The sequence below is a fragment of the Marmota monax genome, unplaced genomic scaffold (assembly GCF_021218885.2).
Source record: "Marmota monax isolate L192 unplaced genomic scaffold, Marmota_monax_Labrador192_F-V1.1 WCK01_AAM20220418_F8-fsc00021, whole genome shotgun sequence".
NCBI classification, from domain to species: Eukaryota; Metazoa; Chordata; class Mammalia; order Rodentia; family Sciuridae; genus Marmota; species Marmota monax.
The window spans coordinates 9,725,726-9,749,749 of NW_026695228.1; positions in this window are offsets into that span (position 1 = coordinate 9,725,726).

Genomic DNA, 24,024 nt, shown 5'->3' on the forward strand with positions numbered 1-24,024 from the left:
ATAAAGAGTCTTTTTAAGAAATCAATCATGATATCTTCTAGGAAGGAAATGGCTTTTGGTGGCTGCTATATTTGAAACCATCTAGACCCTTTAATAAACAGTCTGCTTCTCTGATTGAGTTTAGTAACAGGGGAACACATCTTTAAAATTCTTCAACAGTATGTTCTTGGTCATCCAGATGGTTTATTATAAATAAATCCAGAATTTATGGAGTTGTGGTCCATGGTTGGTTAAAAAATAGAAAGTAGTTGCATAGATTCTTTCTCTATGTGCGACTAAGTGAAAGTAAATACCGAGAACCCCTAAATCCAGACAGCTTCCCCTGAGAACAATGTTCCATAAGTAATAATGGTCATGCTTTCTGTTACTGTAAGGCCAAATCTCAACCCAGAGTGGGAGAAAGGGACATTTTATATAAACTATGATGGTTTGGGATTCCTCCTGAGATGAATGTCATGTTTATGTGATTCTTGCTTTGTTCTTTTTATATTGGTAAAGTTTTCTGAAGGATAAGCATTTGAGTCACAAGAATCGGTTTTGCCAATTTAATCCTCACCGTGATGTACTAATGATGACAAGAAATTACTAGGTTGTCCTTAGTTCCAGGCACTACACTCAGTCTTTGATGGGCTATGGACAAGGTTATGGAGACAGGGCAATGTGACAAAAATCATGGGGTATCAAGGAAAAACAATTCACAATTCACCCAAACCTGGATATGATCAACATTTTTTTTTAAATCATTAGATCTGCTCATAGAGACAAGTTATTAACTTATAGCTTGAATAACTATAATTTACTTGACTGCATTACTTTTCTTGGTTTATATGGTATCAGAAGGAAGGCATTTTGGCTACTCACTTTTCTATGTACTGCTGGATTCTCTAATATATCCATCCATCTCAATCAAGTGCTAAATAAAATATTTGATTAAAAAAGGAAAATGTGATTAATACAGAAATAAGTATTCTATTTTTAAGGATGTACATAATTTTCTTCACGTGGTTTTCTTCAAAATTTAGTGCCTGTTTTACAAAGCAAACAGAAATATTATACTTTTAAACATTTTAAGTACATTACACAATCCCACACTATTTCTTATGTTTTCTCTAGGGTTTGTTTTAGAATACATAATTACCTCTATGGATGGGCCTTTTTGCTAAATGTCAGTGTATAATTTACAACTACTGAGAAAAAAGGAACTTATATATGAATAGAGATCTTATTTTTCCATTAGAGAAATGGTACTCTGTGTCTACTGAATATTGTGCATATGCTCTCTCTAAAGGTCCACTTTAATATATTAAAAGAGCAGAGGTGGAATACAAGACTCATATATATCCAACTCTAGGAGATTCAGTAACTGATTTAAATACGTTTCTGGTAAGTACTTTTTGGACTCTAAAGGTAAGTATCTCTTCTGAAAAATTTTGAACTAAGATTTAGGTAGAAACTTGAGAGCAAAATCTACTTTTAGAAAAAGAACATCTAAGTGGAATCCTGACTCTCCTATTTTGTCCATAATTACGTTACCTGCTTATAACCAATGTCAGAAAAGGAAAGTGTTCCTAAGTGGCCTACAACTAGGGCTAATCATGTACAGTAGTTTTCCTGGCATGGTGATTTGACATTTGCCATCACTGTAGGTTCTTTCTTACCTCTCCATTCTGTCGACTCTGGAATCTGGGTGTTTCTTACCAGATACATGCTGGGAATGCTAGTTTAATTTTCATACACAAAAAAATAAGATTTCTACAGATGAGAATGAGTAAGATGTAAATATTAATGGGAAATCTCAGTGATATATCTATACAATTCAGTACTGATACATGTTATGACATTAATGTGTCTCAAAAATATGATGCTGTGTGAAAAAAGTCAGTTACCAACACCACACATCGTATGATTTCGCTTATATGAAATGGCCAGAATGGCTAAAACTATAGATACAGAACGTAGATTAATGATTGACCAAGATGAGAGAGAGGAGGCAGATGGAGAATGATGGTAGATAGCTACATTGTTTCTCTTTAAATGTAGGTCATGTTATAAACTTCATGATCATACAGCAGTCAGCATAGAATTATACACTTTAAACAAATAAATTTTATATTATGTAAATTATTTTAAAATAAAGCTTTCTACAAATGAAGGATACAGCCAATAATTAATTTTAAAACTATCTTTCAATGTATAAAATTCAGTAATGAATTGTAGAAGTCATTTAATATTTGGAATTGCTTAAGTAATCACTAAGTGTACTCAAGTATGTCTTAAAACATATAAAGAACTCTACTATCAACTATCCTCAAATGCCCTTCTATTTAAGTATGATATTACATGCCTGATTTAGTCCTGACTGATATCAGGATTTGACTCATCATTCTGCTTCTTCCCAACACACACTCCCTCTTTGCTTTCAACAGTTTAGAGGGTTACCTTGAGCCTTTTCCAAATTAAAATTCCCCCAGGGGGTATCCCTTAGGATAGAAAGTGGGTAGGGGAAATTGCAGAATTTCCCAACCCACATCTGTTCTATCATCTTCACTCAGATATGAAACATATTTATGTGAACATAAATTCAAGCCTCAAATATAAATTTAACCCAGTAATCCATTTTTATGATGCTAGAGAATGACAAGGGTGAAATTTTTCAGAGAGCCAAATCCTTATCTTCCCCAGAAGAAACTATGTAGAAAATTTAAATTTCAAAAAGTGAAAGAACAAGATGCTTTCTAAAAATAAGGATCTCTGAAAGAAGAAGCTTTGAGGCATTTGCAATCAGGGTCTTAGAGTAACTCTACAAGGGATTATTAGGATAATTTCAATTTCAAAAGTATGTGAGCATGAGGCCTGAGTAAAATCAAAACCAATCTAATATCAAAGATAATAAAGTCTTTTTCTTGATAATTTTGTCATTCTTCTCTGTTTCGGAATTTCAGTTACTTATAATTATTCTAGTGAACTGTCCACTGACTGGATCTACGGGTTGATAATCTACGGGTTGATAATCTACGGGTATGTAGCTTATAGATACATACACACATGTACTGCCAAAGCATTTGAGATGGATTTGTACTGGCTAGCAGGATCTTTTTAATGCTTGTTTATTTGATATGTTGTTGGTGTTTACATGAGAATATGGTAAGCTTCAGTGGCAGAAAAAAATTACATTTTACCTATCACATAGTTATGTTTTGAGGGAGGTAACTGATCCCTGAAATCCAGAGTGGCCCTCATCATAGATGACTCCCTAACTGACCTGCCCCTTAGTTCCTTGGTGCTTACTATCAAGCATGCCTTTTGGAGACTTTCTTAATTGAGCCAAATTAGGGAGTATGAGGAAGAGTGTTCTAATCAATCCTTTCCCTGCTGGTGACTGACTAGAAAGCAAATGCTAAGCATCTTGCAAGTACTCCTTGTCTCCTCTCCCTCTTGCCATTTCAGCATCTAAATATAGATGCTCTTCAATTTGCAATAAGGCTATGTCCCAATAAACCCATCACAAGTTGAAAATGTATTGTCAAAGGTGCATTTAGGACACCGAAACTACCCAGCTTCACAGTTTAGTAACATGGTGGAGTGAAATATCAGTTGTCCACCATCATGATTCAGTGGCTGACTAGCAGCTTCGGCTCACTACCACTGTTCAACCTCACAAGAGAAATCAAACCACATATAGCCAGGTCAAGAAAAAATCAGAATTCAAAGCATGATTTCTACTGAATGCAAATAACTTTCTCATCATAGGTATTGTACCTGTATCCAATGGCTATTTAGGATGAGATCTTCCATTGTAGCAGTAAAATGTTCTCTTTTCGCAGATCTATCTTTTGCATATGATCTGTGTTTTCATCCATAACAGACAGAATTCAGACTCAGCAAGGAAAGTAATTTAGAAACTTGTATTTTAGATATTCTATATCTATATATAGGTCTTTCTATTTGACAGAGAATAAACAAAAGGATAAACAAACTTTTACGAAGCATCATCAAGTAATGAATCAAAAGAGAATTCCCAAATCCAAACACCCAGAATATTGAAGACTTTTTTTGCATTTCTTCAATGACTAGTTCTCATCAGTAATGTGCATACTTTAAATTCAAATCAACTGAGTAAACTCATAAGAAAAAAAGGAAAACAGATTGCAAAAGAAATTGCTCCTATTGTAAATCTCTCTGAAATACTTTTGTAAACAGTGATTCAAGCATTACATAAAACACACTTCTTAGAAGCAAGGAATATCTTTTCTATGTCTCCATCTCTCCATCAATAAAGGGTAACCTTAGTGATTCTGTCTTAACTTGTCTTTCGCATGCCATTAACAAGGGAAAATTTCAGTAAAACAAAGCTTTGTCATCATCAATGTAGTTATGAATATTAAATTAGTTATTTAATTTTAGCTATCTTTGATCCCTCATTTCCTGGCACAGAATTCATTCCCATTTGTTTTCCTCAAGAGAAAAAGTGAAATTTCACAAGAATAATGTTCATTTTTTAATAACAGCTTGTCTAACTTAGACATGGCTTGTTCTTTCTTTGATTTTAATATTCCTGTTTACAGTCTAGTTTCTCATAGTTTTGTTGATTGCATGAAACATGTAAATTTATGTTGATTTTTCCATTCACATTAAATGGAAATTTGCCAATTATTATCCTAACTTTGTTAGAATTCTTATTTTATTCTCTCTTTTCTAATCAGCAAAATTTATGTTACAGGTCCATCTTTTCCCCTTTCCTCCCCTCAAAAAATCTGCCAGCAGGGTTGATGTGGGGATTTAATTTTTTTTGTAATCAACAAAAGCCTATAATTGTATTATCTGGATATAATAAAATATGAATTATTTAGAATTGTTGCTTTATTGATTTTAAAACTTTGTGAGACAAATCAAAATTTATCAAAATATTTCCTGATAGATATTCTAATCATTTTTATCAACTTAAGAGAATCTTATTTTTTTTTCTTTTTCATATTACATTGTTGAGGTATTATACATCTATTTCAAGAGTACCAGTGAAGCTTCAGAAAACCGAATTTCAGAGCTGTTTAGGGATAAATGTGATGATACGGTGAACATGAGCAAACAATTATTTTTCGTATTCTGTATGACATCTAACTTGGAGAAGTGACTATACAAAATGTCAGCTTATGTCGTCAAAATTGGTTTTAACTCCTAAATGTATTTGACATATAGAAGACAAATATTAAGTGGACAATTCCAAAGATCTAAAAGCATTGGATACATTTTGCTCTTATTTTTTTCTGTCTTGATTCATAATAACAAAAATAATAGAATCTCACTTTGTGAGAATATGGAATTATAATAGAAGTAAAAATTGCTAAGTCAATTTTCAGCAGCCAGTCTAATTCAGTTATGTTATTGTTTTTTTTCAGAGAGAAAAAGAGTAACTTTTCATAACTGCTTTATTTTGTACTCTTTCATATAACACAATTTCAGTCAATATAGCCGTTCAATTCTTCCTATTTCATCTCGTTTTTTAATTTTATTTTTAACAATAGCATCTAAACTTGTATTAAAATTGCATTTAGGTGCAAATATAAATTTGAGTGCAATTGTAGCTAGTTACTTCATTTGAATCGCCCACCATTGTTAGTATGAACTTCATTGTAATGCTGTTAATCACATTCGAAAATAAGAGTTAGGTAGGTCAATGTGAGCTTTGCTGGATCTTATGAAACATGGCTCAGAACTGAACTTAAAGGAAGGTAAGCAGTCTTAACTTTATTTGGGCAGCGTTAAAGAGTTAAGGCCAGTTATGTAGGCAGAACAAGTAGAGAGTGACTGTAAATGGATGAGCTACTGGGCAGCCAATGAACTCCATGGGGGTGAGGTCCTGGTAGATGGGTGTTCACACCAGAGAATCTAGCACAGCACTGCATGAAGAAGCTACCGCTAAAGACAGACAGACCCCTGTGGCTCCCATCCAGGGAGAGATTTGAGAAGGGGACACAGTCATGGAAACAGAATTCATACCCCAAATTACTCCATCCCTGGGACCAAACCAAATAAGACGAATGGTGATGCTAGGAAAGCGGATCATTCAGGCATGAATAGTCCTTGGGTTTCTGAAGTTGGGATGTACAATTTCTCAATGTATTTGCTACAATAGGTTTGTAATAATCTGTCGCCAGTTTTCTCTCCTGCAAATCCAGCCTTGTTTTAGATCCTTCTCTAATGCAAGTTTGGCTATCTAAAAGGCTTCAGTGGTTCCTCGGGAGCTGATGCACTCTGGATAAGACCCACTTTCTCACAAATTATTAAAAAGCTTTAAGAAGTGGATGGTGTCTACCTTTTTCATTTCCTGTCATAGCTATTTATATTCTAGCACCACTTCATCTCTTGGGAGCTTTTGTTGTTCATTCTGTCTGAATAGAAAACCTTTTGCTTCCTTTTCTGCTTAATAATATCTTTTGTCCTAAACAACATTGTTTACTGTACCCAACAAAATTTTCTTAAACACACTTTATAAGCACTGTGTTAGAATCTGAGAATATAAAGATAAATAATGAGGCCTCAGAATTTCAGAGGCTCATACAAGGCAGGGAAGAGTGCTTGTAGGCAGAGCTGAGTTCCTAGAATTCAATGGGATGGTTGATATCTTGAACAGATACACTTCAAAATAAAGTACCCTTATGATTCTCTTATACAGACAAAATTGAACATGTGTAAAAGATTGAAAGACTATATTTTATTAATTAATGCAGAAACCAATTGAGATAGTACAATTGATCAGAGAATTCAAAGGTGAGAGACAGAGTGTTTTAGTCGATTTTGTATCACTGTGACCAAAATATTTGATAAGGACATCTTAGAGATGGGTAAGTTTATAGGGGGTTACAGTTTCAGATAAGGCATCATGATCAAAGGGCCTGGTGGTAGAAAGCATCTCACCTCATGCTGACCTGGAAGCAGAGAGAGAGAAGGCAGGAAGAGTCCACAGAGAAGATGCACCCTTCCAGGGCACGCTCCCAGGGACCATGTCCTGCCTACAGTTAGTAACTCAGTCAATCCATTCAAATTAGGATGGACCGATTAGGTTACAGCTCTCACAGTCAAATAATTTTACCTCCGAACATCCCTGCACTAGAGGAGCTTTGAGGGGATACTTCGTATTCAAACCAGGATGGATACATGCTAGATTTAGGAAATGGATTTACAAATAGTAAAAATTAGTTTTGTCCACTTGGCAATAATCCCTTGCCCTCTACCAAATACAATTAGTTTACCTTTTTATGGACACAAATGATTTACATTATTGTGTTTTCTTCATTTGTGGGGAGGGGTAATTGCAAAATAGCTCATAAATAATGAAAATGTGCCGCAGTCTGGCTGGGCACAAAATCACGAGCCACCACACAGCTTGTAGATTCAAACAGCAACTCTTTATTCCCGAACTCACACCAGCTGTCTACAATCACGTTCTGGGGAAATCCACGTTCTCTGCCCAAATCCACCTCCACTGGGCTTCTATCTCCAAAATATATTGTCTGAATCCCGTGAGAACTCAAGGGGAACTCAGGCAGCAGGATACGCCCTATTCCCAGCAGGAATAATCTTAAACCTTAAACCTGGAACCTAAACTGGGAACGCCCTAAACACGATTATCTTAAAACCGGGAACACCCTAATCTGCCTTGGTCCTTGAGCAAGGTCACGTACATTCAATGTCACTGCAACATGGGGTACGCTGGCAAGGAAATTGTCATACCTACTTGGCTAATGGCTCCCAGCAAAAATGGAAAATCATTCTGATGGGGAGAGTTAGACAGGACACAGTACTATTTTCTTACCCATTCGAAAGTCTTCCACCAAACCCCCTATCAGAGTTGAAGCACATGAAAGAGTAGTGGTCACAGAGATTATGTATGTAGAATTAGAAAAATAGTAAGGAAAGCTTCATCCAGTGCCTTGTGATCATGAAAGGGATTTGTCAAGGTCAATGTGAGAATGAGGCCCATGAAATACCACTGTGAGGGGTAGAAAAGAGGCCTAGACAAAACTTTCAAGTTCATAAAATTAATGGGTCTTAAGGATGTTCCCTTATGAGCAGCAGAGAAATAAAGACCATGATCTTCCTTAGTTTTTTTTAAGATTTCTCCAGAATGGACTGAAACAAGTACAATGAGTTGCCTTTTCTTCTATCAGTGGTTATCAAATGCAGTCCAGCAATAGCAGTGTAAGCATCACCTGGGAACTTTATTAAAAGTTCAGATGCTTAGAGCTGGGCATGGCAGTGCATGCCTGTAATCCCAGTGGCTTGAGAGGCTGAGGAAGGAGGATCATAACTTCAAAGCCAGCCTCAGAAACTTAGCAAGACCCTACAGCAACATAGCAAGACCCTGTCTCTAAATAAAATATAAAAAAGGGCTGAGGATGTGGCTCAGTGGTTAAATGCCCCTGGATTCAATCTCTAGTACCAAAAAAAAGTGCAAATTCTTGGGCTTCAATACAGACCTACTGAATCCAAAATTCTGGGGGCATGCGAAGCAATCGTTGTTCTAACCTTTCCAGGTGATTTTGATACTCCCTTTTGTTTGAGAATCACTGACTGAGTAAAAGAGGTAACTACCTGAAGAACTGCCGCAGTCTGGCTGGGCACAAAATAACTGAGCCTTCACAAGGCACTTGTAGGTTCAAAACAGGAACTCCTTTATTTTCCAAACTCCTGCAAACTGCCACCCACTCGGCCCTTCCAAGAACCGCCAACCAGAAATCCCTCCTCAGGCACTTCCCCAACCAATGCAAACTCTCCAGGAATCCCCTGAGAACTCCAAAGTAGCTTGAGAACTCCAAAGTAGCAGCCTGAGGCAGCAGGGGTCTAATATACAATTGAATACACAGCTTAACATAACCATCATCATCTCAATGGCTCCCTGGAGTCACCTATCAACCACTCCTTCTGGCAAAAATACCATGCCTCATTCCAACTCCTGTGGCTCTAAGCATCTCCCCCTTCTGTTTAATTAAACACCAAGCATGTGGTTAAGGGACCATGCCTGTCTTAGATTGTCCAATAGTACATATGGTCCTTACCTGTCATTGGATGAGCTGACCTCAAGGCGTCAGCCTCCTGTCTTAGGTTGGTACCATTGCAATTGGAACATACCTGTCATTGACTACTGGTGCAGCATACAGCCATACTTGTGGATAGGCCTTTTCACCAGTGTGGGGGGGTGAGATTCTTTGCCTCACCTCTGTTAGCCCCCAGATTTGGCCTTTGCACCAGTGGGGGGGTAAGGTTCTTTGCCTCACCTCTGTTGGCCCCCAAATTTTAGCTGAACTACCATCACAAGCAGAAGGGAGGAGGATACAGAAATGCCACGACACCAAGCCAATTGACGGCTCCTTTGGAAATATTGTACCACCGATGACACCATCAGCAAAAATACTCCAGCACTACCACAATTCGCTGCACCAACAGATAGTTCACAATGCATACAAGTGATACATAGTCCAGCCAAGTTCTGCAAATAGTTCAAAGCAGAGGAATCTATTAATATGTTCATTTCCTCCCCAAGTAAATCAACTCCTTGATTGAGCATCACTTGTTGAGTTACATTATTCAGTGATGCATCAGTTTATACAGTTAGTTGTGATAGCTATTGCAGAAGCTGTAGTTTGGTTTTATCATTGTCTTCAACGGCATGGGGATTAAGATAGGAATTCTGGCAATGATGGCTAAAAAAAAAATTATGTAACATTCCAGCAGGCACTAAAAGAAAGCAATTTTCTGCTGGGAGCCATTAGCCAAGTAGGTATGACAATTTCCTTGCCAGCGTACCACATGTTGCTTAGTGGAAGGACTCGTGGAAATAGGACATTTTGCAGTGACATTGCATCTAAGGTGACCTTGCTCAAGGACCAGGGCGGATCCGGGTTTAGGGTGTTCCTGGTTTAGGATGATCTGGGTTTAGGGCGTTCCCGGTTTAGGACTATCCGGGTTTAGGGTGTTTCCAGGTTTAAGGTTATTCCTGCTGGGAATAGGGCGTATCCTGCTGCCTGAGTTCCCCTTGAGTTCTCACGGGATTCAGACAGTATTTTTTGGGAGACAGAAGCCCAGTGGTGATGGATTTGGGCGGAGAATGTGGATTTCCCCAGAACGTGATTGTAGATGGCTGGTGTGAGTTCGGGAATAAAGAGTTGCTGTTTGAATCTACAAGCTGTGTGGTGGCTCGTGATTTTGTGCCCAGCCAGACTGCAGCAATTTTCTAAACAATTTAGTATCCTGAATAGAATTAGATATAATGAAAAGGAAAGGTGAAAGTAAACAAACAGATCTGTTAACCTCCTTTTTTGTTCACATATTAAAACAATCCTCAACAGCTGTTTACCCAATTTAAATTAAACCATTTAAATCACGTGAAAAAAAAGATTTGGATCCATTTTTTCATGAGCACTCCTCATATATGATATATAGGCATACGCACATACAGACATACAACACAAAACACTAGTGTGCACACATAACATGCAACAAATAAGACAATAGTAAAGGCCTTGTAGCTTTACACAGGTGAAATCTCCATTGCAATGTTTAAAAACTCCAGAGTCAAAAAATAGAACTGATCAGAAAAACATTAACCTAGGTCTGTATGAACTCAAAAAATAAAATAGAACTTCATGATGTGGGAAAAGGCAATAATAAAATAGATATTGAAAAAGGCATCCTGGTTAACACCTGGGTTTGACTCTTCTTTGGATATCCCATCCTTTTTCCTGTAACTTGCATAATGGGTCTGAAGGTATCCCCACAAGAAAGCCCCAAGGTTTTTTACATTTGAAATAGGCCTTAATGGTGTTCATTATTCATTAGCCTCCAGGTGTGGGAGAACCACTGTTCCAGATGTAAGGATATCAGCTGTTATGGATTTGAGCCAAGTCATCTTATTTTTGTTCTGTAGAAATCGCTTTAGTTAGTCTCTCTGGAATCCAAATCGGCTGCTCTTCTCCTTGTGGAAACACACAAACAGACCCCCGACTCCAGACAATCACTGGGTCAGGACCTTTCCATTGTCCTGTTAGAATATCCTTCCAAAGTACCTTAGGCTTATGTACATTTTTTAGACACATATGACTTTCCACAGCACTAAGCCCTAATGAATCCAAATTTAAAAAGTTTAGAGTAAAAAGGGATATTTTAAGTTTATCTTTGGGGGATATATACCCCTTCCCAATTCCCTCTTTTTGCTTTAATAAGTACATTTTAATAGTTTGATGAGCTCTTTCAACTATGCCTTGTCCCTGTGGATTGTATGGGATTCCTGTTATATGAGTAATGCCAAATGATGAGCAAAATTGTTTAAAAGAGGTAGAAGTATAACCAGGGCCATTATCTATTTTTAACTGTTTTGGAACGCCCACAGTGGCAAAATTTTGTAAGCAATGAGCTATAATATCTTTAGTTTTTTCTCCAGCATGAAGGGAGCCCATCAAAAATCCGGAAGAAGTATCAACTGTAACATGTAAATACTTTAATTTTCCAAATTCTGGCAAGTGTGTGACATCCATCTGCCAAATATGGTTAGGTATCAGTCCTCTAGGATTGACTCCAAGATTAACTTGTGGTTAAAGGTCACACAATTTTGACATTGTTTTATTATTTATTCTAGCTTGTTCCTTAGTTATTTTAAAATGCTTTTGTAAAGTATTAGCATTGACATGGAACCTTTTATGAAAATTTGTAGCTTCTTCTATTGTAGAGAAAATATGTATGTCATGTGTAGTTTTATCTGCCAAATCATTGCCCAAACTAAGGGCTCCAGGCAATCCTGTATGTGCCCTGATATGTCCTATAAAGAATGGATCTTTTCTGTTACAGATTAGACTTGTATAGTGGAAAACAAAGAGAAAACAGTAGAGGAAGGGGAAATCCTACTAGCATCTTCAAGGGATACTATAGCATTAACTATATACTGACTAGCAGAAAATAAATTAAATACAGAATCTTTAAACATCACAAAAGCTTGTAATACTGCATTAAGCTCTACCTTTTGAGCTGATTATTTGGGTACTAAAAATGTAAAAGTTTGATCAGGGGTAACTACTGCTGTTGTACCATTATTTGACCCATCAGTGAATATATTTGGAGCATTCATGATAGGTGTTTTTCTTGTCATTTTTGGAAAAACTATAGGATGAGAAGACAAAAAGACAACAAAGGATTAGATGGTAAGTGATTATCAAATGAAACATTAGATATACACATGATTATTGTCCAAGTATTTAACTCATTAGCTAACTCATCAATTTGATCCATAGTATATGGAGTAATAATTTTATTGGGAGAAATTCCAAACACTCCCTTACTGCTTTTATTCCTTTGAGTGTCAGTTGTCCTACAGCCTCAGGATACCTAGTAAGAATAGTGTTAGTAGAATAAGATAAATGTATCCACAATAATGGACCTTCTTGCCAAAATACTCCTGTAAGAGTATTTTTTGTTGGTAGTACAATAAATAATAAAGGCAAACTTATATCAATTCTATCCAAGTGCATATTTTCCATATATGTTTCACTGATTTTTAATGCCTTTCTTGCTTCAGGCATTAACATGCGGGGTGAATTTGTATCTGATGGACCTTTTAGGATATCAAATAAAGGTCCCAACTCTCCTGTTGGTATGCCTAGATAAGGCCTTATTCAATTTATGTCTCCTAATAACTTTTGAAAGTCATTAAGTGATTTGAGTTGATCTACTCGTATTTGAATTTTTGGTGGATGGACCATGGTTGAGGATAATAGAACTCCTAAATAATTAATGGGAAAATTTAAAAAAATTGTACTTTATCTATTGCTATCTCTATATTATAATTTTTTAATAAGTTTGTAAGTGTGGCATAACATTCTGGCAATGTGTTTTTATCTTTGCTAATAATACATCATCCATATAGTGAAATATTTGTAGTTCAGGATTTTGATTTCTAAGTGGCTGGATTGCTTTGTTAACATAAATTTGACACATAGTTGGGCTGTTAGCCATCCCTTGAGGGAGTACTTTCCATTCATATCTCTGATCGGGACCTTCATGATTCAGTGCAGGGATAGTAAATGCAAAACGTGGACTATCCTCAGGATGAATTGGAATTTAAAAAAAAAACAATCTTTAATATCTATAGCTAAAACATACCAGGTTTTTGGCAAAGCAGACAATTGGGGAATCCCTGATTGAGCAGGTCCCATAATAACCATCTCATTATTAGTGGCTCTTAAATCTTGCAATAATCTCCATTTACCAGATTTCTTTTTGATGACAAAAATGGGAGTGTTGTGGGGAGATACGGAAGGTTGTATATTTCCCTCCACTAATTGTTGTTTGACCAGATCATGGGCTACTTGTATCTTTTCTTTATTCAGGGGCCACTGAGGAACCCATACTGGTCTTTCTGATTTCTAAGTAATTTTTATTGCTTCAGTGACCCCTTCTGAAAACCCAATCCATGTCTATTTATTCCTTGATCTATTTGAATTGGTGCTGCTATACCTTGCTCTTGTTCTCCTAATCTTTTTTTTCTTTCCTAAAACCTTGTCTAGCCCTAATACTGGGCGTATTGGATTGATGTTATTTGTTAATGTCAAACCTAATTGATCTAGGACATCTTGTCCCCATAAATTTATAGGAAGATGATCCAATACATATGGCTGTATAGTTCCTTCACATCCTTCATGATCCTTCCAATCTAATACCATTGCACTTCTATGGGGATTAGTTGCCACTCCTAGGCCTCGAAGTGTTTAAGTGGCCTGTTGTAATGGCCAATGTTTCGGCCATTCTTGAGGAGATATGATGCTAAGGTCTGCACCTGTATCCAGTAGTCCATTAAATTCATGTCCTTGAATATTTAGTTTTAGTATGGGGCAAGAATCTAAATTTAAAGACAGCATAGTCCAATCTACATCTGTGGATCCTAATCCCCTGGAACCTGTTTTTGCCAGAAGGAGTGGTTGAAAGGTGACTCCAGGGAGCCATTGAGATGATGATGGTTATGTTAAGCTGTGTATTCAATTGTATATTAGACCCCTGCTGTCCGCCTCAGCCCTGCTACTTTGGAGTTCTCTGCAGGGACTCCTGGAGAGTTCATGTTGGTTGGGGAAGTGCCTGAGGAGGTATTTCCTGTTGGTGGTTCCTGGAAGGGCCCTGTGGGTGGCGTTTGAGGGAGTTCGGAAAATAAAGGAGTTCCTGTTTTGAACCTACAACTGGGCTGTGGCTCTCAGCAAAGAACTACAAAGAAACATTGCCCTGAAGGTCCAAACTTCAGTTGGAGAAAGGAAACACTTCCACAATTGTACAAGAACATATATACATTAGAATAAGTGAAGCACATTCTTCTGATTTCAGTAAATCATTTATCTGCACATCTCTTCTTTCACAGCTTCTCCAAGTGTCTGAGAACAGGTACTATACCTTTCCTGAATCCCTAGGTCAGGGCCATCGTAGGTATAATACAACAAAGATTTGCTGAATGGATGAGCAAGTTACTTTGCAGAGACAGAAAGCCAATGCCGGCAGAAAGGTTTATACCAGTTTTTTTTTTTTTTTTTATTAGAATGCCTCATAAATGAGCAGTTTAGCTCCCAAATGAGAAAGGATTACATTCATGTCCATGGAAGTAGCTAAGCTGAGGACTGGTTTTGCCTGAAAAGCAGTGTCTGAAATAAGGATGAATGTGTTTTCTGTATTTAACACAATATTACTCACTAGATACAATAGATACAATAACATTACCATTATTATTATGTATTATTAGTATTACCTAATTAGTAGTATTTTATACTGAAAATTTGCTATGAAAGTACATTTTAAGTGCTTTTGTCTATACACACACAAATAAAAGTGAGGTAGAGAATGTGCAAATTGGCTTAACTCTATTCATCATTTCACTATGTCTCTCCAAACATCATGGTGTGAACCTTAAATATATGCAATAGGGTTTTAATTAGAAATTCGCTCACAAATCTTACTTCAAAATGAAGTCTACACCCCCAAATATTATAATTTAAAAGATCCATGAGTAAATTTTATTATTTTAAGATTTGTACGAAAGGAGTTTTTATTGGAAGTGATCTTAAGGAAGTGGAATGAAAGAAAAAGGACAGTGGAAGATAAGAATAGAAACTCTTTGAATTGATCTTAGCTTTCAAGTGGGCAGTTGAAGCTCAATCTTGCCAGCACCCTTGAAGAACCCACAGAATAAATTTCCAGATTGACCACATAGAGATAGATGGACAAGGAAGCATTTTTCCATGCATTCTCATATCCTTTGGTCAAGTGCATGGGAAGTAAATCCCTCAAAATCCCAAGCTATATTTGTAAAGTATGTACCTTCAGTGCCTGAGAGAAACCTTCAGACAGAAAGTCGGAAGCACATCATGCACCTGATGCAGTGGGCCATCAGGTTAAATCTAAGAGAGGTGGGTGACAGCAGCAATGATAGGGACAAAAAGAATGGCATTGGATTACTACACAGATTCTTGTTTAGAACCTTCCAAGTTAAAGCCGTCCTGTTTCCTGTTCCGGGAAAGAAATAATTGGCCCCGTCCCAAAGAAAAAGAAGCATTTGGCTTAATAGAAGACCCCACATATACCTTCAAGAGCTACAGGCAAGAAGGTGATATTGGGGCTGAGTGGCCTCAGGAAGGCATAGGAACTCTGGAGTCCATGGCCTGGGTATTCCACCTCTGCTGCTCACCAGCTAACTGCTTGAGAGAGTTTTATGTCCCCCAATCTTCAGATTGTTCATGTAAAGTCACAACTAATAGTTATAGCTAAAGTTATAGCTACTCTACTTAGCTATCTCATAAAAACATTGTGAAATAAAAATAATACAATGTTTACAAAACATATACAACCAATAATAATCAAAGTAACATAACAACTAGTTATTATTAAGCACTTATTACATGCCAACCACCATGATAAGTGTGTTTAAACCTCAAAATCTTACTGTGAGGACATTCTCTCCCATTTTAAAGATAAAACTGGACTGGATCCTGATCCAGAAAATATTTAAAGTTAGAAAGATACTATCAGTACACTTGTTATCATTTGACCATGAGAAATGGATTAGGTGATAGTCTGATATTGAGGCACTATGAGTTTAGTAAGATAAATACATGCAAACACTCACCTGCTTCACTTTTAATTTGTCTTTCTCAGGAATTTTGTGATGGTGAAAAAAAAGTCAGTTTAATGTATTCTATCTGGAATAATATGAACATCAAAATAAATATAATAGTGGATTATGATCCATTGAACATAACAGGAATCCTTGAGTTTACACTGATATCGACTAGACAAACAGATAAATAAGGATAACTCTTCCTTTTAGTTGACTGACAACTAAGAAAAGTGGAAAAAATTATGGAGTTTAAAAACCCTAAATAAGTGCTGAAACTAGTGGGTGTATGTTTGGTGATGCATAAAATATTTACATACTGTCAAAGTCAAAGTAACTCCTCATACTTAACAAGGGGAAAAAGGTAACCTTGTAGTGGAGAAAGTTGGCAGATAGGACCCTAAGCAGGAGACCAAAGTGAATATGACGTGGGGACAAATTCACATCATGTATCTTTTGAAGGGATGCACTGAGAAGCAAGAGCATTACCTTTGGGATATTCCTCTTCCCCACAAAAATGGACAACCTGAATCCAAACAGAGGAGACCAGACAAACTCAAATTAAGGGAAATTCAATGGCATCAAGGTCAAGAGACACAAAGGAAAGCTGAGAATGTTCCAGATTAAAGGAGAGGATAGATAAGTAAATACACACAAGGTATGATCCTGGACTGGATCCTGATCCAGAAAAATATTTAAAGTTAGAAAGATACTATCAGTACACTTGATATCATTTGAGCATGAGAAGTGGATTAGATGATAGTCTGATATTGCTGTTAAATTTCCTGATTTTGATTGCTTTACATTGTACTCGGGTTATGTAATAGGAAGCTCTTGTGTTTGAGGAATGCATATCCTGAAATATCTAGTGGTGAAGAGGGACAAGGTCAATCTCAAATGTCAATCCCCAAATCAACCTCAAATGTTTGAGAAAACTAATGAGGGAGAAAGGGATAATACAATTTCTGAAGCTGCTTCAAGGGTGTACGTGTTTCCTTTATACTGTCTTACAATATTGCTATGTGCTTGGATTATGTGAACTTAATGGTCACAAATAAAACAATTTTCCACTGCTTAAAAAGGAATAGCTCCAGGGAGAGCAGGGAAAGACAAATAGCTTTAAAATGGGAAGGATTTGGTAATGCAAAAGCAGAGCAAGTGGAAACTAGCATTTCTTTATTACCAGTACAGCATAACCGTTTGCAGCATAGCCCTGACCATAGGATCACTTAAATGCTACTGCGGGCAAGAAGATCTTAAACTTCAAAACACACTCTCAAAATTTGTATCTTCATAGAAAAATTTGGTTTCTTTAAATGCATCAGTTTTTCTCAGGCTTGGAAGAATTCCCAGTGATCAGTATTTATTTCTATTGAGATAAACACTAAATAAGACCAAAGTAGTAATATCTGGGGAAGCCCTATCTCTGCGTATGTAACTGAATGGACTTACTTGGATATATCTGATAGGCTGAGGTCCGTCCTCAAGGGACAGTGGAATGGGGGATGGATAGCAGGTTTCTTTTATGAGTAAAAGCTTTGGTGCTAGAATTATTCTCTTCATCTCTTAGGGTCTTTAAAATGTTGTAATCTCTTTTAAAGTGGAAGGGGATTAAGTATGCAGAGCACTACTTGGGCTATGCACAAAAGCCGAACTTTGCTCACAAGAACCCTGAGAAATAATTATTATAATTCCATTTTATGGATAAGGAAACAGAGGTTCTGGTGGTTGAGGGGCTTTCCAGCGATCACATGTAAACCAAATGGCAGTCCTCCTGACTTCAGAATGCCTGCTCCTTCTACCATGTGGCCCTGCCTCCTCATAAAGATGGGTTCCTTCTGGAGAAGGAGCCAGGTTCTTTATCAGGAAGAGCTAATTGTAGGGTGATGAGAAGGTGTGGGGCACCTGCCAAGCACAGGGGCTGGAAGCGTTAATTGGAGAGGAACAAAGACATAAATAAAACTTTCCTTCTGTTTTTGTTTCCTCTGCCCTCTCAGTTTTCTTCCCACTCCCTTTAAATTTCTTAATCACCCTGTTGCTCATTCCTTTTGTTTCCAAGCTTTGAAATACTATTATGGATCCGAGAAACAGGACAAAAATCTTCGTTCCTAGTAAATATACATTTGGAAACTACCCAGCTGGAAAATAATCCTGTGAAAGCAGTTTTCAGGACAGACCACAGAGAACGGGTTGGAGAGGAGATTAGTTCCAAGTCCTCTAAGTTTGGCTTTGAAAGCAAGAAATAGAGAACATCTCTCTCCACACACGCCCACATGCACGCACACATACACCCACACCCCATCCACACACACACTCAATGATACTAAGCTCCAGAAGCTGGCAGAGCACATGCTAAAGTGGGGTAGAAATAAATCTAAGCCTGGACTTCTTCCCTTGAAGTTGTGTGACCCTGAGGAAATGGCTCCCACTCCAAGAACTTCTTTTTTTTTGTGGGGTGGGGGGTACTAGGGATTGAACTCAGGGGCACTCTGAGCCACATCCTCAGCCCTATTTTTTTTATATTTTATTTAGAGACAGGGTCTCACTGAGTTGCTTAGCACCTCACTTTTGCTGAGGCTGGCTTTGAACTTGAGATGCTCCTGCCTCATCCTCCGGAGCCGCTGGGATTACAGGTGTGCACCACCACACCTGGCCCACTCCAAGAACTTCTATCAGGAGTTGAGAAGTGAGAGACTAGGGACATCCCTACTTCCTCAAAAAGACAGTGCCACCGGCTCCTCTTGTCAAATAGGAAGTGAATTTCATACCTGCCATGTCAAGGACTGTTGTGATACTCAAATCAAATGATAAACACTGCACTAAAGTTCTTGAGACAGTATTAAATTACACACTCATTCTAAGCAATATTTTCTCCAATGTTAATAAACCACTCGGTATCCAAGAATTCAGCCTGTTTAATATATAAAACAATTCCTGGTGGCTCTCGAAATTTAACAGTTCCCCTCATTAGATTAAACCCAGAGCAGTAGCTATGTCTGACACATCCTAGTAGTTGGAAAATAAACATGCCTGGACATGTTCTTAGAAACTGAGGTCAACAGATGCTGCCCTGCTCTGCTGGTTCTTCAATGCCATCTTTACAAAGCTGGTCCCTAGCCCAGTGCCTGGCACATTATGGCTGTAAGGGTTAACCTTCTGTTCAACTCAGCTGGATCCCAGTGCCCAGGTGTTTGACAGAACAACATTCTGAAGGCTTCCACAAAGAAGTTTTTAGAGGAGATTAATATTCAAATCAGTGGAATGGGAGTAAAGCAGTTTGCCCTCCATAATCATCTCAAAGTCTAAACACAACATTAACGTTCCCTGAGCAAGAAGGAACTCTGCCAACAGACCACTTTTGGACTCAAACTCTAACTGTTCCCTGGGGCCCCACCCTACCAGTCTGCCCTACACATTTTAGGCTTACCAAGCCTCCATAACTGTATGAGACAATTCATCAAAATAAATCTCTCTGGATAGATAGATATAAATTATGAATACATATACGTATGTGTGTTCACTTTGTGTTGTTGTGATTAACCATAACCTGAGATTATCAATGTCCAAGGAAGAAAGATTCATTTTGCTTCAGGGTCTCAGAGGTCTCAATCCTCATTGTTTGACCCCATTGCTTTGGGTCTGTGTGGGTCACAGCATCATGTTGGGGACAGCCTGGTGGAGCAAAGATGTCCACTTCATGGCATTTTGGCAGCAGAAAGCAAGAATGAGGAAGGCTAGAGTCCCAATATATCCTTTAAGGACCCATTGCCCTCCTTCCTCCAACTTATTCCCCATCTCCTGAAATTTCCACCACCTCCCCATAGCACCACAAGCTTGGAACCGAGCTGTCAACACTTGAGTTTTTGTGGGACATTCAGATGGAAACTATGACAATATGACCATGTACAAGTTTGTGTATACATATAGCCCCCCCATAGACACCTGCTCATGAGATCTACTAGTGCCCAATAAATATGAAGTATTTTCTACACCCCCCAAAGCAATCATGTTCCACCCTAAAAGAAGCTTTTCATTTTCCAAATGAAAAATGGCTTCAAAAATAGTTCTTTATTGAGTTATCTACTCCTTCTAAGTCACTCATTGGTTCCTTTTAATTATTTACTGGGATATGAAATAGAAGAGAAACTCTGCAAAGCAAATGGAGGACCACACCCACCCCTGAGCAGTAAGTCTACTACAAATTTAAAAGATACAGAAAAATGAATATAATTATGGAACATCTCAATAATTACTATTGCAGGTTGACTGGAACAACCTTAAGGGAAGTTTTTCTCTACAAAAATATTGGACTTACAAAAAAGGAATTGCAGCTGAAATCACTTAATCTGTATCTAATGTAGAAAAATGGCACTGAAATTCTGAAAGGAACATGAAATTGCTGTGCCTTCTAAGTGTCTACGAATAAAATAGGTGAGGAGAAGGAGAAAAATTTGATTTAACACTGAGTAATTTTTACCTTTTCTTCCTTGGAAAACATACAAAAATGTCATGTGTTGTCATGGAAACAGCAAAATAAGAAATCTGTTTGCAAATGCTTGCAGTTAGGTGCAAGATTGTCACATAGAGACTGCTTCTATTGTCAGTTACATGATAGAAAAAGACGGATAATGATTTGGGACATAGTCTTCTTGGTGTTATTCTAAACATTTCCTGAGTTGGCATTTTTGAGCATGTAACTTCCTGGTAATTACCTTTTATTTGTTTCCTAAAGCTCACAGGAGGCACCTGGCCCAGATCTTACTTATAATGCCCTTGGGTTAAATTGAAATAATATATTTTAAAACTTAAAGGTCACTTAAAAGAATTTAATACAAAGCAAGGACCTTTCAAATTCATGTACCCATGGTCAACACGGTATATCTGAATCAACTGTTGTAAAGACCATGGGTCTAAAACAAGATACACCCCTAACTCAGAGTCCTCGTTCTTTCAATTAATTACCATGACCTTGACCAACCTTACTGACCTTTTAATCTGTTTTCTAAATTAGAAAATAAAAATAACTTCCATTTTTGTGTTTTTAGGATTATTGAATGGATATTAAATAATATATTTTCTAACACATATGTCTTAGTCCTTACCTCTTCCTTCAATTACTCATGTTAATGGATAGGACCACGGACTGGATAACTGAACAACCTACAATCCCCAAATCCCTTCTGTTGCATTTGAGCCTTGCTATTTTTGGGCATAGACAAATATTTCTCTTAGAAACCTAGAGTTCCTTCTCTGACATTCAAGGGTCTCCATAACCTACCCAGACACCACCACCCAATCCTGAATTTCATTGCAGCATTCAAACTAAAGCCACAGAAATGAAAGCAGTAAAAGACTTGAATATCTTCATTTCATACTTGGGAATGTAACTCAACGGGCAAAGTGTTTGGTTGAAGACCCTCTCCATACTGATAGGAAGAGTTCAGTTGCTCAGCTTCTAATTCAGGCCTCCAGACCTTACATCTCACAAATTCTGACCCAAAAAGAGCAAAAATGCAATCCCCCTTCCAAACACTATGGTAATTTCTTTCCTTCATCTTTGCTGTGGAAAGAGCTGATTTCTTCAAACTTGGACATCCCTGTGAGTACATGAAACCATCCAAGGCATATCTTTTCCCCAAAGCTAATCGACTAGAGAATCTACGTACCTTCCACTTTACAAAGGAGGAGAGTCATAGCCTTTATTGGTCCCACTACTTCTACAATGCATTATCCTAGAGTGAAACAAAGGTCTCTAGGCCAAGTGGAAGTCCCCTATAATGTATAGTCACTTTACTCCAAACCCTTTTCTTGTTTTAAACATTTATGGTTAACAGAAAAGAATGGAGTTGAAAAGGTATAGTTTAGTTAATATCAGGATGTTCTGAAATTAGAAACATGATAAATAAAGGTGAAAAGTAATTACAGTTTACTTCTATCCCCCAACAGTTATCCAAAAATTTATATATTCCAGGGAGAGACCCATAAAAGAAAACAGAGTATGATTAATAAATGCTGAATGCCAGGCAGGGTGTGCAGCTCAGTGGCAGAGCACTCTCCTAGTATATGCAAGACCCTGGGTTTGTGCTACAGAGCACAAAACAACAGCAATAACAACCACCACCACCAACAACAACAACAAAAAAAACTGAGTACTAAAAATTTTTTCACTTCATATTTAAATGCATAAAAATTCTGCAATATTTTTAATAAACATCCCTGGAACAAGCATGTAGCTGAAAAGTAAAGAACCTTTAGATAGTCAGTCATCTAATTATAACTGCTATTACATAGAGTGATTGTGTCTCTCCTAAATTCATATATTGAAACCTAGGCTCCTACATGGTATTAGGAGGTAGGTTTGGGGGAAGTATCAGAGTCTTGAGGAGTGGAGTTCTTTTACATGGATTAGTGCCCTGAAAAAGAGGTCTTAGAGAGCTCTTCTCCCTTTCCATCCTTAAGGACACACCTAAAAGATAGATGCTCCAAACCAGGAATTGGGCCCTCACCAGACAAGGAGTCTATCAGTATCTTGATCTTGACTTTATACTTCCCAGCCTCCAGAACTGTGAGAAATACATTTCTATTATTTAAGCCACCCAATCTATGATATTTTCGTTAAAACACCACAAGCAGATTAAGAGATCAATACATCTTCTTTTTTGGATGTAAATATAATACTTTTCAAGATTATCAGATTTTCTCAAGTGCATTGTATAAAACCCAGGCATGACAGAGATTTTAGCAATCTACCCAAATTCTACTCTTATCAGATGAAAATATTCATTCTAAAACTGCAAGTATATCACAGAATATAGCAATGATCATTTCTTTCTCCCTCTTTCTGTTTCTCTCATTCTGTTATAAAAAATAAAAACCCAATTCTACACCTTAATTAAGAGAAATGTCTAAAGCAATGTGACCCACAAAGATAGGCCAGAAGAGACCTATTTTGAGAAAATTGGGGAACTATCACAATGAATGGGTATTAGACATAGGCTTGCAAATGGTATTGTAACAAAGTGTCAATAATTTTTTAGATGCACAATGAATGATTCAGAGTAAGATGGTATAATATTGGGGTTTTTTCCCCTCAAATACTTCTGCAAAGAAGTAAAAGAAAAAAATAAAAGATGCAAGTAGAGCAATTCCTTAAAATTGTCAAATCTGGGTGGTGAGCATATGGGAATTTATTTCATTATTCTATTTGTACGTATATTTGAAATTTTTCATAATATGATTTTTAATTGACCTTAGAAGACATAAAACCCTTCCAAGTCCATAAACAATGGAAGAATTGTCAGAGGTAAACACCCATGCCTGCCCACTATCCATGTGTTAACAGGTAATGTATTTCAAGTTTTCAAAACCATATATAGAAAGAAAGAACTCCAAAGATCTGCAGAGAGAATGAGAAGATGAGCCACAGAGTGGAAGAAAGTATCGCAGATCCTATATCTTGTGAATGATTTTGTATCCAAAGTATACAAAGACCTCTCAGAACTCAATATTAAGAAAAATACAATTAAAACTGCATGACAGTGTTGGGGGTGTGGCTCAGTGGTAGAGTGCTTGCCTAGCACATATGAGGCACTGGGTTTGATCCTTAGCACCATATAAAAATGAATAAATAAAATAAAGGTATCGTATCCATATATAACTAAAAATATATTTAAAAAAAACCCAAAAACTACATGGCAGCCAGGTACGGTGGCATATGCCTATAATCTGAGTGACATGAGTGGCTGAGGCAGGAGGATTGTGAGTTCAAAGCCAGCCTCAGCAAAAGCAAGGGCTAAGCAACTCAGTGAGACCCTGTCTTTAAATAAAATACGAAGTAGGGCTGGGGATGTGGCTCAGTGGCCAAGTGTGGCTGAGTTCAATCCCTGGTA